Genomic DNA, 15,664 nt, shown 5'->3' with positions numbered 1-15,664 from the left:
GCATTTAATTATGGGGTATCAGAGTTTTTAGGGGGCTAACCAGGCTGGGATAGCAGGCTTGTTGGTTTTTGAATGTCTGATGTAGAATTTTCAACTTTGTTGTTCTGTATGGGACAAGGACAATAAAGATTATCGTATCGTATGTCCTGTACTCTGCGCAGAACTCTGAAATACAAACTGGAATAATGGGAAATTCTTAAATGTTTTGGTTCCACTTTCAAACCCAAGACTGGGCAATTGGGAACTTCTGCAATCCCTAGAAGATATTTGGATGGCAAGAACTGCAGGTGTATCCTTCTCTGCCTTCCACCGGCATAGCAACCCCAGCTGGCACTTGGGGTGGAAGGGGGGTACATGCACACCCACATGAAAGGGTCAGAGCATCCAAGTGGGCAGGGCACGCCGTCCGAGTAAATGCACCCTCCTGTGAGGGAAGCATCTATCATTTTCTGGCAGCTCTGAGCCCACTACAGGGCAGCCGTGGTTGAGAGGAAGGTGGTGGCTGGGCTGCTCTAGGGTGCTCTGCTGCCCATGGTGCCCGTACCCTCCCCCACCCCCTTCCTCCACTATTGGAGAGCAGCCTTTACCAAAGGTGTCATGGACTCAGAAGACACTCGAACTCAGGACGCAAGGGAGAAACGTGCTAAGAGGAAGGCACGCTTGGCAAATCCACACCGTGATCAGCTCCTGCCCGGAAACCAATGTCCCCACTGTACAAGGACGTGTGGATCCAGAATTGGCCTCCACAGTCACCTACGCACTCATTGTTAAAACTGTGTTTATAGAAAACAATCTTACTTGGCTACGAGTGATTGCCAAAGAAGAAGCTTTCTTCCCTTGTTTGCTACATTTTTATCTCACTTTTCAGACAGTTTGTGGTCTTCCAAAGCGGCTCCCAGATAGAGGGAGAAGGAGAGGTTGACCTCACTCAAGGAAAAGAGAGTGGAGGGGAAAGGGAGAGAGGCAGGAGAAATTGGACTTCATGGCTAGAAGCAAGTGGGGATCTGCAAGGGGCCATTGATGCCCTGTTGGGGCCAGGCAGATCTTCCAGTGCTGGTTTCCTGGCTTGAATAGTTCTGTTTTCCTCTGGCTGGTGGATGAGATCATAATGGCATGGCCCCGTTGAAGAAAGGCTACAATGTTTGGGACTTTTTAGCGTGGAGATTTTCTGAGAAAGAGGTGGCATGACAGATGTTTAGAAAATGATGCATCTATGGAAAAAGTGGACAGAGGACAGCTTTTCTCCCTCATAAGATTCAGGGTGGATTTAAAAAAAAGTGTTTCTTTACGCAGCACAGCAGACTCGCTCCCATAGATGGCAGTGATGGTCACCAACATGGATTTCATGCTTATAAATATAGGATTGGACATATCCATGGAGGACAAGGCTTTTGGTGCCTCCTATCTCTGCTCTGCTTCCATAGTCGAAGGCAGGAAATGCTTCTGAATACTAGTTGCTAGAAACTACAGGAGGGGAGTGTTGCTCTTGTGTTCAAGTCCTGCTTGTGAGTTTCCCATTGGAGAATCTGCTTGGCCACCGTGAGAACAGGTTGTGAGTCGAGGACCCACCACCCGCATAGGATTATAAGAAGACACATAGACACATTATTTTTGGTTAATGGGCAAAATAAGGCCACAACTTTCTTGGTTGCAGCATGTGAGTAAGGTAAAGGTAAAGGGACCCCTGACCATTAGGTCCAGTCTGTCAGCATCGCCCTTGAGCCAGTGTCACCAACTGGACTCATCCACTTCAGCCCCGACTGGGCTAGGCGAGCTGGGTAGCACTTCCAGAGACCACCTTCTGGACAGGAACAGGTCAAAGTGCTGTGGACTCACAACTTAGTGTTGTGAGCACCGGATTCACTTCCACAAGAAGACAGTCGTCACACAGCAGAGTATAGCAGAATCTAGCAGAGTATAAACGACTCGGAGAGCAGCTCTGTAGAATATCTTCTTTATTCTATCTACAACTATAATATACAACTATATACAGAGCTAAATGAGGTCTAAACTAAAAAACTGAACTGCACTGAGTGTCTGCAGCTGCTCTTAGCAGCAACCTTATCTATACACACAATCTCTAACACTCAGTCTCTCTCTCTCCGACACACTGACTGACTGACTCTTTGATGTTAGGCTGGAGCGGAATAAGTAGAGAGCAGAACACCGCCCCTCCTCTCTGGAAAATCACCAGACTCATCAGCAAATTCTTGGATATGGGAGGGGTGAAATCTCCTCACAGTCGTGGCCTACTCTGGGGTTGCGGCGCTCATCTCGCCTTTTTGGCCAAGGGAGCTGGCGTACAGCTTCCGGGTCATGTGGCCAGCATGACTAAGCCGCTTCTGGCGAACCAGAGCAGTGCACAGAAATGCAGTTTACCTTCCCGCCAGAGAGGTACCTACGGTATTTATCTACTTGCACTTTGACGTGCTTTCGAACTGCTAGGTTGGCGGGAGCAGGAACTGAGCAACGGGAGCTCACCCCGTTGCGGGGATTTGAACCACCAACCTTCTGATCGGCAAATCCTAGGCTCTGTGGTTTAACCCACGTCTCAGTATTGGCTTAAGCATTTGATAAAACAGCAATACATGACTCCACCCCGCTCAGCAGGGAGTCATTTCAGGGTTGACAACCAGTGGGAGGAGCTTGTTGATGCAAATACAACTGGAAGCTTCCCTATGACGTCACTGGGGTTCGTGCCACGGCCCTAGCCACCAGCAGGGCATCGGACAGGATCCACGACCACCGGGTTCCTGTAACGGAATACCCAAAAGAGGAGGGGTAGATGATGGCCATACCCAATCCTCCAACACAGCACACATATTCCAATGCCCAACCACTAATACCAGAAAGTTGTGACGAGTTGCTACAAGGTAGGCGAAAAAACCAAGAGGAAAGGTTGCTGGACTACATAGGTCGTTGGCCTGATCTAATAGGATCTTCATATGTTCTTATGTCCTTTACTTGCAGCCCCAGGACAGTTGGCAGTTGACGCCAAGTGTCCTTACTGGCAAGGAGCTCCCTGCAGCTTCTGATGTATGGGCCAGGTGGGCATTCTTTTGCTTTCCCTCAGAGGCAATTGGTGCAGTCTCCTGGCATTCCCTGGCCCCCGGCCCATGACAGAAGCCTCTGTGTGCTTTCCTTCTCTAATTCTTAGTCCATTCTTAGCCCCCAGCAATGGACAAGGTGCTTTGCAGTTATATGAACATATAAAGTCAGGTCCCAGCTCCAAGAGGCTACAGTCTAAAATTTGACAGTGGGAGGAGGCAGGAGAACAAGGAGAGGAATATCTGTGGCCTCCTTCCCCGCCTCCTCCTCACAGCTCGGTTTTCAAAGATAACGTACAGCCAGAGAGCGCAGATTCCTTGCAAGGGGCCCATCGCTAGTTTGCGAACTTCCTTCTCCCTTTCTTGCGGTTTGCTCTGGATAAAACTGCAATTAAAGCTGCTTAGATGATAGCTGGATGGGAAACACCTGAGCTCATTAAGATAATGAGAGTTTTTTGGCAGATGCAAAGCAGGGAAGGGACAGGTAAATCCAGTTCCACCTCACTCTGCAGAAAAACACCACCCCTTTCGGAGAACCAGGAGGTGTCAAAATCTCCCTGCCAATGGGCTGCACAGCACTGGAGTGTCAGGTGATGAGGGAACCGGTCTTTCATTGGCCGCGTTCACTTTTGAGGAGAAATGAGGTTCATCTGCAAAGTTCTGTGCTCCCTTGCTGTTCTCCTGGCTTGGCATGCAGACAGGTCTTTCTAGCCTTGCCAGACCTTCCTCAGTCACTCCCTGACTTCCACCTGAACTGACGGCAGCCAGATTCACTTGGGGAGCCTCTCTGCCTGGAGGCTGCTTCTGGGCTGCACTCCCCCTTACAGCAAGGAGAGTACCGGCAGCCCCTTTGCTGCCTACCCTGGGCGGCTTTCCACCTTTCCTGGCTCAAACGGCATTCCAGCGCCAGGTACCAAATTCCATTCCAGCGCCTGATGAAGTCACCCCCTCCCACTGCTCGGCTTCAGAGCTGTCCAGGGTGCCATGGCATGGGGGTCTCTGACGGGCACCGCTGCTTCTCCTCTTAGGTGAGTTGTCTCTCAGGAATGTTTGGTCAGGCTTTAACTTTTGCAGATGTAGACTCTGTGCAACCCAGCCTCCTCCTCCTGCTCCCCGTCCCTGGCTTAAGTTTCCTGCCGAGGTGCCCGTAGGAGATTCCTCCACTGCTTTTGCTAACCAGCTCCAGCTGGCTCCCACAGACCCCCCCCCCATGCCAGTCCTTTCCCTCTCCCTCTCCCTCTCCCTTTTCTTTCCTCTTCCAGCTATTGCTGCTGCTGCACACTTCTACCTGAGCTGCCTGGGATGGTTGTTGACCTGGATTTTCAGCTGGAGGAGCAGCACAGCTGATGCCGGCTCATATCTGAATGAATTAGAACTTGATTTTGTCAATTCTGCAGGCCTGTCAGCCTGCCCCGTCTCTGCCATTTTGAAGGCCATTGCCATCCCTGATTGGCCTTCCCAGCTTGGCTTTCTGATTGGCTGGAAGCTGATCATACCTGCAAGCTTTTCCAGCTCTGGTCAAATCTTAGCCTGTGACCTCATGTCACCTCTGATCTACCTTGATTGGCCCAGCTTTTCCCATTTTCTCTGTTTCCAGAGTCACTGTGGTGCAGACCAATAGGCAAGTAGGCAAGCAAGAAACATAATCATACCTTGATTGATCTTTGTTTTACTTTATTGTTTTAGTTATTGTGTATTGTGTTATATCCTGCTTTCCTTATAGATGCTTGTTTGGACTTCGTTTCTTTTAATGTTCGTTAAACATACAGAAATTATTGATATTTATGAAAATAGTGATAGGCACTTGTTTTAAATAAATAAATAAAAACCAAGGTGGCTGACTGTAAAATGATCAAACACAATAAGAATCAAACTGAGGGTGAGAAAACATACTAGTGCAGGGCAAATATATATATATATATATATAATCATTTCAACAGAACTCCCAAACCAATAATACTCAGAAAAAGGAGGGAGGGGAAATAATGAGGGATGAACAATATATATCTGGCTCACATTTCTTTTGCATGTGTCTGTTCTGTCTCATTACTGCACCACCCTGCAAATAATCATGACAATAAATAATAATTCGCATGAAACCTCCATATTAAATTAGTATTTCAATGCATAATTTCTCCCTAAATGCACATTTCTAAACACATTCTGAACATATTTCTAAATTGTAGAGCTCAGAAAGGTTCAGAAAGGGGCAGCCAAAATGATCAAGTGGGTGGGTGGGGGGAGGAATGTAGCATTTGGGACTTTTTTAGCTTAGAGAAGCGGCGAGTAAGAGGCAACATGATAGATTTTTATTTTTATTTTTAATTATGCATGTCATAGAGAAAGTGGATGGAGGAAAGTTTCTCTCTTAACACTAGAATACATGACATCTAGGACAGATAATAGAAAGGATTTCTTGAGACATTGCATACTGTGGAACCAGTGTGAGAGAGGTAGTGTGGTGTAGTGGTTAAGAGCGGTAGTCTCGTAATCTGGTGAACCGGGTTCGCGTCTCCGCTCCTCCACATGCAGCTGCTGGGTGACCTTGGGCCAGTCACACTTCTTTGAAGTCTCTCAGCCTCACTCACCTCAAAGAGTGTTTGTTGTGGGGGAGGAAGGGAAAGGAGAATGTGAGCCTCTTTGAGACTCCTTCGGGTAGTGATAAAGCGGGATATCAAATCCAAACTCTTCTTCTTCCTGCAGGAGGTAGTGATGGTCATCAACTTGGAGGGCTTTAAAAGAGGACTGGGGAAAATTCATGGAGGAGGGATATCGATGGCCGCTAGCCATAATGGCTGTGCTCTGCCTCCACGGTCAGAGGCACCTGTACAGTGGTGCCTTGGGTTACAGGTGCTTCAGGTTACAGACGCTTCGGGTTACAGACTCTGCTAACCCAGAAATAGTACCTCAGGTTAAGAACAGTTTCAGGTTAAGAACGGACCTCCAGAACAAATTAAGTTCTTAAATCGAGGTACCACTGTACTTCTGAACATCAGTTGCTGGAAACCACAGCAGGGGAGAAGAAGGCTCTTGTGCTCGGGTTCTGCTTACTGGTTTCCCACAAGCATCTGGGCATGGACCTGATCCAGCAGGTTCTTCTTGGGCTCTTATATTATATCTTTAAATATAGTTCTTTAAAATGCAGTTTGGTAGCTTTTAAACTGAAAACTGCACCTCAGGATTCAGGAAAGTGATAAGACCAAGAGAGAATGAACCCTGACCTTTGTGTTCTGTCTGTGAGGGTGGATTCAGGTCAGTTCTCATAAGAATTTGCTTTGACCAAATCCCCCAAGCAGCTCTGGAAAGCTGCATATTGAGAGATGGCCACAGGCTTCACCAACCCGAAAGGCTTCCTTAAAGAGCAAGGTTTTGACCATGGATGGTCTGCATTAGACCCAACTGGTCACCTTATGGAGAACATACCATGACATTACTGTAACTTGATGGAAATACAAGTAAAAATACCAGTAAATAATACATTGGTGGATGTTGCTTAGAACAGTAGCTTGCTCAGAAACTAGGATGAGGGGTTATTCAAAAGCAGCTGTCGGGGGCCAAATTCTGGGTGGCAAATTCACTGTCTTCTTTCTTTCTTTCTTTCTTTCTTTCTTTCTTTCTTTCTTTCTTTCTTTCTTTCTTTCCCCTGTGCTTTTGGCAGCCTGGTTTCCTGTTTTCTTTGCCCAGTTTGTGGCCATTCTGTGGGTTAGAAGGAGAGAAAACCTTCCGGCATGAGGGCTATACTCCCTCATGAGCAACTTTCCAGGGCCCACATCCGGCTTGAGGGCCAAGGCAAAGGGAAAAGAAGGGCAACCAATGGTGGCTGTAACCCTTACCTTATCACAGCAGGCTTCATTCCATAAAAGACGCATAAGTTTCTACATATGCACGCAGACAAACATATACACACAGCCAGGAGTGATGCCTTGTTGCCTTCTACATGTGTTATGTCAGGAAAATTTTGGGCATCACATGGCAAGACAGAGACTCAAAAAAAAGGGGGTGCTGTCCCAAGTCCATATTCAAAGCATGTTGGCACTTCTGTCTCAGCGATGTCATAGAATCATAGAGTTGGAAGAGACCACAAGGGCCATCGAGTCCAACCCCCTGCCAAGCAGGAAACACCATCAGAGCACTCCTGACATATGGTTGTCAAGCCTCTTACTGTCAGGAAGTTCTTGTCAACGCTGGCATGGCCATGTCCACAGAATGGAAGATGGCAGGACCCTCAAGGATGTGCTTGTCTTGCCAAATGCAAGATGTTTCTTTTAAAATTAGATTCAGAAGTAATACAAACACATGTGAGTGTGAGAAGATTACAGATTTCCCCCCCAAACAACAAGCAATACAGGTGAAACTCGAAAAATTAGAATATCGTGGAAAAGTTCCTTTCTTTCAGGAATTCAACTTCAAAGGTGAAACTCATAGATGAGATAGACTCATGATAGGCCAAGTGAGATGTGTCAAGCCTTGATTTGTGATCATTGTGATGATCGTGGTGTACAGTTGATGACAACCCCAAATTAACAATCTCAGAAAATGAAAATATTCAATGAAATCAGCAAAATCAGGGATTGCAAATCGAGCAAGATTGGACCTCTAAGAAGTAGAAGCAGATCTCGCTTGGCATGTCATGAGTCAATCTCATATATGAATTTCACCTTTGAAGTTGAATTCCTGAAAGAAAGGAACTTTTCCACGATATTCTAATTTTTGGAGTTCCACCTGTATATACATTACAAAGCAAGCATTTCAACAAGCCACTGGGAAGCCCTGAAGAAGTGACCACCAGGTAGCCTTCATCTGCACAGCTCTGCGGCCAACAGCCTGTGCGCGAACTTCCACTGCCATGCTCAAAAGCCATCTGATTCATCTGCTCTACATCAAAGACGGTCAAAAGGCCCTCCACCAGACCACAAATCAAAGGTAGATACTAGCCAGGGCAGGTTTTAGCCATTTGCCACCAGACCATACATCAAAAGCAACCATCAAAGACATTTTACAAGGGGTAGAGAGGAAATAAACAGTGGCCAGGAAGGGATAGATAGTTAAATAGAGGCAGGAAGAGATGACCATGTTAGATCACTATCTCCTCGAAATCACAGTAATCTTCCGGAATAAAACAAAAAAAATTCCTTCCAGTAGCACCTTAAAGACCAACTAAGTTAGTTCTTGGTATGAGCTTTCGTGTGCATGCACACTTCTTCAGACGAAAGCTCATACCAAGAACTAACTTAGTTGGTCTTTAAGGTGCTACTGGAAGGAATTTTTTTTGTTTTGACTATGGCAGACCAACACGGCTACCTATCTGTAACTGCTTCCGGAATAAGTCTCCCATATGGTGCTCAATGGGGAGCTGGCTTCAGGCACTAGGCCTGTTGGCAGACCAACCCTGTGTTACAAAAAGTGCCTTTTTTCTGGAAAAAACAGGTGCCGGTACTCACCTTGGAAGTTCTTACAGTAAGTGCCACGCTTTTTAACAACAACAAAAGAGGTGCTGGTACTGAGTACCTCTGAGTACCCATGGGGGAAGCACTGGTTGCAAATATGTCTGCAAATGTGACATGAAGGCTGGCAACATCATCAACCCTGCTGTGTGGGAATCCCTTGCAGATGACCGCAGTCCCTGGAGACATAGTCAGGTCTTGCATCCGTAGCAGTGACCAGAGGAGGAACAAGCACTGGGAGGTTCACAGAAAAAAGAAATGCCATGGTGCATCTGCAGCAGCACAACCATACGCTTTCCTCTCCCCCAGCTGCAACAAAACATGTCTCTCCTGCTTTGGTCTCTACAGCCACCGCAGGCGCTGCAACCTTCCAACAGCTTGACTTCACCCCCAAAGTGTTTCCCAAGACAGGTAGATGCCTATAAAGTGGGTTGCAAATGTGATCCGTGCAGGAGGGACATTCGCAACCCACAGCGTTCGCAACCTGCAGCGGCGCGTCTGCGCACGCACCGGTTGCGATTCGGTGCTTCTGTGCATGCGCAAAGTGGTTTTGCGCATGTGCGAGTGCCGAAACCCAGAAGTAACCTCTTCTGGTACTTCCGGGTTCAGAACCCGAAAATGCGCAACCTGAAGCATCTGTAACCTGAGGAATGACTGTACAGGCAGACATTCTCAAGCCCAATGTTTTCCACCCAGACATGCAAGAGGCACTAACACGGATGAAGAACACATTCCAATGAGGCCAGAAAAGAACTGAAGGAAAGTGCAAAGCAGAGTTGGTAAAGGCTGTTTCCGTGGACCCAGTCCCAAGGGCTCGGGGAAGAGGCCTCGGGAGATGCATTTGGCACCCGATTCCACCTTTGGGGGTCCCTCATTTTTAACCTCTATTGCTTCACACTTTAGAATCGTAGAGTTGGAATGGGGCCCCAAGGGTCATCTAGTCCAACCCCCTGCAATGCAGGAACCACAGCTAAAGCATTCATGAGAGATGGCCAGCTAAGCTCGCTTTTAAAACCTCCAACGCAGGAGGGTCCATCGCTTTCCACTGCCGAATGGCTCTTACCATAAGAAAAGTCTTCCGTTTAGTCAGGATCTCCTTTGTTGTCATTTGAATCCATTGGTTTGGGTCCTGGCCTGTGGAGCGACACAAAGCAAGCATGCTCCATCTCCCACATAACAATCTTTCAGGCATTTAAAGATGGCCACCATTTCAGCTCTCAGTCTCCTCATCTCCAGGCTAAATATGTGCCCTTTGGGATGCCCATAAGCCTGGCTGCCTCCCGCTGCCTCTCAACCTTCAGCATCTAGTCTACTGTCTCCAGGCCAGGAGCAGCCGATGTAGCCCTCCCCTCTCTGACTCTGTGTAATCCCTTTACAAGGAGGGTTTACTCTGTCAGGAAGCAGCCGGTCTTGCCTGGGGTGATGAGGTAAATGCACAGCACTTGCATTTAAGATGCAGGAAATTAACCTTTCAGAGCATTGGACACATGTCTCAGGAAAGCAAAAAAAAAGTATGGAAAGTGCTAATTGTTCCCATTAATAGGTGCCAATGGGGCATAACAGCATTTAAATGTGTCCTGCAGTAGCATTTCCCCAGCCTGCCATTTCCCTAGAAGCTGAAATGTTTCCTTTCCTTAAAACCTAAAATGTGAGCACATAGACTTAACCCTTTGCTTTTGGGGCTGTTTTCTCTATGGGAGAAATTTGCAGTAAAGGTAAAGGGACCCCTGGCCATTAGGTCCAGTCGTGGCCGACTCTGGGGTTGCGGCGCTCATCTCACTTTACTGGCCGAGGGAACTGCCGTACAGCTTCTGGGTCATGTGAGCAGCATGACTAAGCCGCTTCTGGCAAACCAGAGCAGCACATGGAAACACCGCTTACCTTCCCATTGGAGCAGTACCTATTTATCTACTTGCACTTTGACGTGCTTTCGAACTGCTGGCTTGGCAGGAGCAGGGACCGAGCAACGGGAGCTCACCCCGTCACGGGGATTCGAACCGCCGACCTTCTGATCGGCAAGTCCTAGGCTCTATGGTTTAACCCACAGCGCCACCCGTGTCCCTAAATTTGCAGTGCTACTATGCAAATATGTATGCATTCAGGTGTTTATAGCAGCGGCAGTACCCCAGACATGGGCCTTAGCTCCATTCTGCCAGGTTCTGTACAGTCTCAAGCAGAAACAGACAAAGTCTGGACGATAGGAAGCTGCCTTGTCCAGAGTTTGACATTGGTCCATTGAGCTTAGTACTGTCTACACCAGGAGTAGCCAACCTAGAATTGTAGAGTTGGAAGGGCCACCCAAGGACCATCTAGCCCAAACTTCTGCAATGCAGAAATCACACCTAAGGAACCCCCGATAGATGGCCATCCAACCTTTGTTTAAAAACCTCCAACGAAGGTGAGTCCCCACCTCCAAGGTCATCCATTCCACTGTTGAACTCTTGCCATCAGAAAAGTCCTAAGAAGAAGGGCCCTGCTGGATCAGGCCAGTTGCCCATCCTGTTCTCACAATGACCAGCCAGATCCCTGTGGGTGTGATGGCCTAGGACTGGGGCTCGGACTCGGAATCAGAGGAGACTCAGTCTGCACCAGATCCTTTGCATCAGGCATCACCTGAACCAAGTCTGGGGCCTGATTCTGAAAGCCCCAGTCTGCACAGGTTCCCCTGCAACAAACACCAGCTGGGCCGAGTCAGGGGCCTAAGCCTGTCCTGGCTCCAGATGCGGGGATTACCTTGTTGCCTTCAACTGGGCCATCACTTACAGCTGTTCCACTACCAGTTGGGTCAGGGGAGGCTGAGGCGGCCCCTGGGTCCAGTAACCCACCGACATCTCCTAAGCTGTAGAGACTGAGGTCTGAGAGAAGGAGAGACCTGAGTACTTGCAGGAGGAGTGCTCGCCTTCAGGCAACAAAGGGAGGTGATCAGGACTGGCCGCTATCCCGACAAAGATAAAAGACTGTCGGACCCTGCCCCAGGTTGTGGGAGCAACGTTGCTGTATGCTAGATCCTGCCTGAGATCCTGTACCTGTCCTTGCCTGGTTTCCTGCCTCGTGTCCTACCTTGGCCCTGTCGGACTGACTCCCAGCAGAACCTTTGGATTCTGGACCAGTCCTGGACTGCGTTTCATGGGTTACCTGGGCCCAGCACAGTGGGAAAACAGCAAGCAGGATTCAAGCACAAGAGCATCACTCTCCCCTCCAGTAGTTTCCACCAGCTGGCATTTGGAAGTATTGCTGTCTCCCAGCTGTAGAGCATAGCCATTATGGCCATTGATAGTTCTCTCCTCCATAAATTACTATTAATTCCATTTTAAAGCCATCTAAGTTGGTGGCCAGCACTGCCTACTGAGGGAGCAACTTCCATAGTCTGTGCTTCATGAACAATTGCTTGCTTTTCTCTGTCCTGAATCCTCTAACATTCATCTTCATTGAATGTCCATGAGTTCTGGTGCTTTGATATACAATAGACTCTACTTACATTCTTCTGATATATAGAGTCCCAAACAACCTGGACCTTGAATACTTAAGGGATCGCCTCTCTGCACATGTCTGCCTGTGAGTTCAGATCTTCTGGGGATGCCCTCATTAAGGCCACAGTGCTAGGAACTGTACCTTTGGTAATAAGGCAGGGGTGGGCCTTTTCTGTGGTGGCCCCCCCACTCTGGAATGCCCTCTCCCACCCTGAAATTCAGTCGACACCTCCGGTAGTGCCATTCGGGTGCCTGGTGAGAAGCTGGCTGCTTGTTCAGGCCTTTGGGCATGACTGCTACTGTTATCTGATGCTGCTGCATTATTTTGATTGCATTTTCTCTGAGGTTTAAACTGGGTCTTCGTTGTTATGTTGGGACCCGCCCAGGGATCCCGGGATGTGAGGCAGGATGCAGGGAGCCAAAATCAAGTAAATTCAACTCTGCATTCCCTGGCAGTTTTTCCTGGGGACCAGCTCCAGCTGTTCTCTCATGGGTTGCGGAGAGAGCAGATGAGTCTGTGAGTCTGCCTTGCTTGAGCTTCAGGGCCTCATTCTCACTCCCTTGTTTTTTGGGACTGTGTTTATTAGCAACTATATCCCAGGTACAAGGTGCCGTCGGCAAGGGAGCCTGTTCTTGCAGGAGGAGTTGCCCTTTCCAAGGTATTCAGACAGTCCTCCCAGCAATTTGCAGATTATACCTTCATTTGTCCACTTATTGGCTTGAGATCACAGCAGATTCAGGGCTTTAGCACTCTGGGATGGCATTTGCCATCCAGCAAGTCGATGGCATGTTATTAACTTAAAACCCTCCAAATCTCTCAGTAATGATACAAGTGGCCTCAGAATCCAGAGAAGTTAACAGTCTGTAAAGGAGGGATTAGTGGCATGGGGTTGAGATATGAAAGGAGATCCCGTTCCGGGTTTAAAAGAGGAGGAAGGGGCTTTATTTGCACATGGCACAAATGCCAACTGGGCAGAATGAGCGGGCCGCTGGGAGCCAGGGCTCTGGCTGAGGCTTCCAGGCCTCTCAGCCAGCTCACCTGCACTCTTCTGATTAAGGCGAGCCTCTGGAAGATTCACACCACTTGCTTTCAAGGGACAGAGCCAAAATGTATTTCTGGAGCGAAGAGTTGGTTTTGCAAGCCTTTTGAGACTAGAGCAGGCCACTTAGGGGCATGGTGATGCAGCAAAACAGTTGGGAGGATGCCAACAAACCAATGTTTGCTGATGGTAGTGTTGGGTCATGTTCTAGCCAATCAAATTGTTGTTATTTCTCTGGTTGCGTTAAGAAGAAGCATTAGCGTCACTTCAGATGTCTGTGGTGCTGCAGTCAGCAGCCCAGCAGCAAAACATTGTCTTCCCATTGAGTTAGGCTAGTGCTGTTTTGTTTTTTTTAATCTAAAGAACCCTTCTACAAATTTGGGAAATGATATTAGATGCAGCAGCACTGCCACTGAGGAAGGCTATTGGGTTAGAATGCATCTGATTATGGAAGAATAGCCATGTGAGATAATAGTCTAGTGCAAACTGGATGTGTCAATATACCTTAGGGTGTATGGACCATTGGTCTGAAAAAAATTAATAAGTTTTGTACATATGGTGTATAATACGTTGAAATGGTTTGTGTGATATTGAATGTAGACATTGGCCATTGTTGGACAATATTTTATGAAATGTGTTTTAAAGTTGCATGCTCAGGGAATGCAAATGATTTGTATTAAAAGTCTTGAACTGTTAAAAAAAACAACGAAAAACAAATTGTTGTTATTTCTATGGCACATTTTCTGCAGTCCAGGACTCACATATTAAAAACGGCACTGATATACCGTAATGCAAAAAGCTAAAAACATCTGAAAGATAATAGTTAACAAACAACCAAACATTAATACACACACACACACACACAAATCTGTTAAAATGCAGTGAAAGCAGCACTGCACTATTAAAAGCCCTTTCCTTAGATAACAGCCAGTTGCCAAGGGCCTGTCAGAACAAAACAGTCTTCCCCTGTTGGTGGAGGGACAACAAGGAGGGAACCAGTCTGGCTTCTCAAGCGAGGGAATTCCAGAGCCTGGGAGCAGCCCCCATCAAGATCCAACATGAGACCTGAGATAATTGCTCAGTGTGCTGTCCTTCAAATGGAATCTCACCAGTGCAGCCCAGCCCAGCCCAGCCCAGTCCCATCTCACTTCCCAGACTCATGAGGACCAGACTCAAGGCAGAACTTGCAGATCAACGTGATGTGGTGATGGCCACCAACTTGGATGGCTTTACAAATATAAGGGCATCAGAACAGTCTGCTGGATCAGCCCATGGCCCATCTAGTCCAGCGTCTTGTTCTCACAGTGGCCAACCAGACGCCCATTATAGGAAACCTGAGCACTCTCACCTTCAGTGGTTTTCAGCAGCTGACATTCAGAGACATTGCTGCCTCTGACCTATTTTTTAGTATTATTGCCCAAGGATGTTAAATTATGGTATTTTTAAACTAGTTGACTGGTTTTTATTATTCCTCTTAATTGTTGGGTTAATAGCTATTGCCATTTCAAAAAAACTTGGTGTCCATCTTCAGATGTATAACAGCTTATACATTTTAAAAATAAATTTATATGAGGATTGAATGAAAATACCACCACTTTGTTCCAATTTCAGCCCCTGGGGTGGGGTGGGGATGTCATCTCCCAGTAAGGCCTCTCCCTGCTGCTACAAAATGGACCATTCTGCTGCTGTGCTGACAGAGAAATGGGAACTTCGGTTCATGTTCTTTTTGTATGCAACTTTTACAGAGATGACCAAATAGATGGTTTACATCTATGCTATGAAAATACCAGGAAAGACGCTTGAGTGCTATTTGGCTGACTTATTGCCTGATGGAAAATAATGTAATGACAGAATTTGCTAGACTCCTAGCAATAATGGAGTGGCACAGTTTCTCTTTGTTGCTTCAAAAATTCACAAAGGGAGTCTATCAGTTTAAATGTGTGTGTTTAAAAAATCATGTTCTTGCTTTATATGTGTGTATTACATTCTGTGTTAGGAATGGTGTGGTTTTGGATTATACTGTATCTTGCTTTTAATGGGTCTTTAACTGAATAATAAAATATTGTTTTATTTGTAAAACTTGAAGCAGAGGAAGGCCTAGGCAGGAAGGCAATTTTACTCTCTCTCCCTTCCCCATTTTGTACCAAAGGTTTTTGGCTGAGAGCTTTGGGCTCAGCAATAATTTATGCCCCTCCTTTCTTCTAAGCTGGAATTCAAGGCAGGCTCATCCATGGGGTTCCCAGGTGGTCCAGGCACCAGCTAAGCCCAGATCTGCTTAGCTTCAGCAAAGTGAGCCCATCACATGAATTCTGATCATCACTCTCGTCCGTTACTCTGGAATGTATATGTGAACTACAATTGGGGCACACGCAGTGCATCTATTGGGAACAATGCACATTATTATTTTAGCTCCTTGGTTTTTGCAGCAGGGATCTGAGCAGACCCTCATTCATTCATTCATTCATTTAATAAGAAGAGCCTGCTGAATCAGGGCAATCACCCTGTCTAGTCCAGAATCTTATTCTCACAGTGACCAACCAGTTGCAACTGGTACTCATAAGCATTATTGCTTCCAGCTGCATGGGCCCTCAAGTTCTCAGTGAATTTGTCCTGTCCTCTTCCAAAGCCATCCAAATGGGTCTCCATCACAGCATCCTGTGGAA

The 15,664-nt window shown here is 47.1% G+C and overlaps 1 protein-coding gene across 7 annotated transcripts in view; it reads left to right on the top strand.

Moving 5' to 3' along the window:
• DAB2IP (DAB2 interacting protein) overlaps positions 1-15,664 on the top strand; it is a 305,802-nt gene that overhangs the window by 74,151 nt on the left and 215,987 nt on the right. The window contains exon 1 of one of the 7 annotated variants that reach the window (XM_081896339.1): positions 3,670-4,075. The exons of the other annotated variants lie outside the window; for them this stretch is intronic. The gene's annotated coding sequence lies outside the window, so the exon portion shown is untranslated. Of the gene's footprint in view, positions 1-3,669; positions 4,076-15,664 lie in introns of those variants that run through there. 7 annotated transcript variants of the gene reach the window in all.

This window comes from Podarcis melisellensis (genome assembly GCF_964234715.1).
Source record: "Podarcis melisellensis genome assembly, chromosome: Z".
Classification (NCBI taxonomy): Eukaryota; Metazoa; Chordata; class Lepidosauria; order Squamata; family Lacertidae; genus Podarcis; species Podarcis melisellensis.
This window is presented reverse-complemented; position numbering and strand designations above follow the sequence as displayed.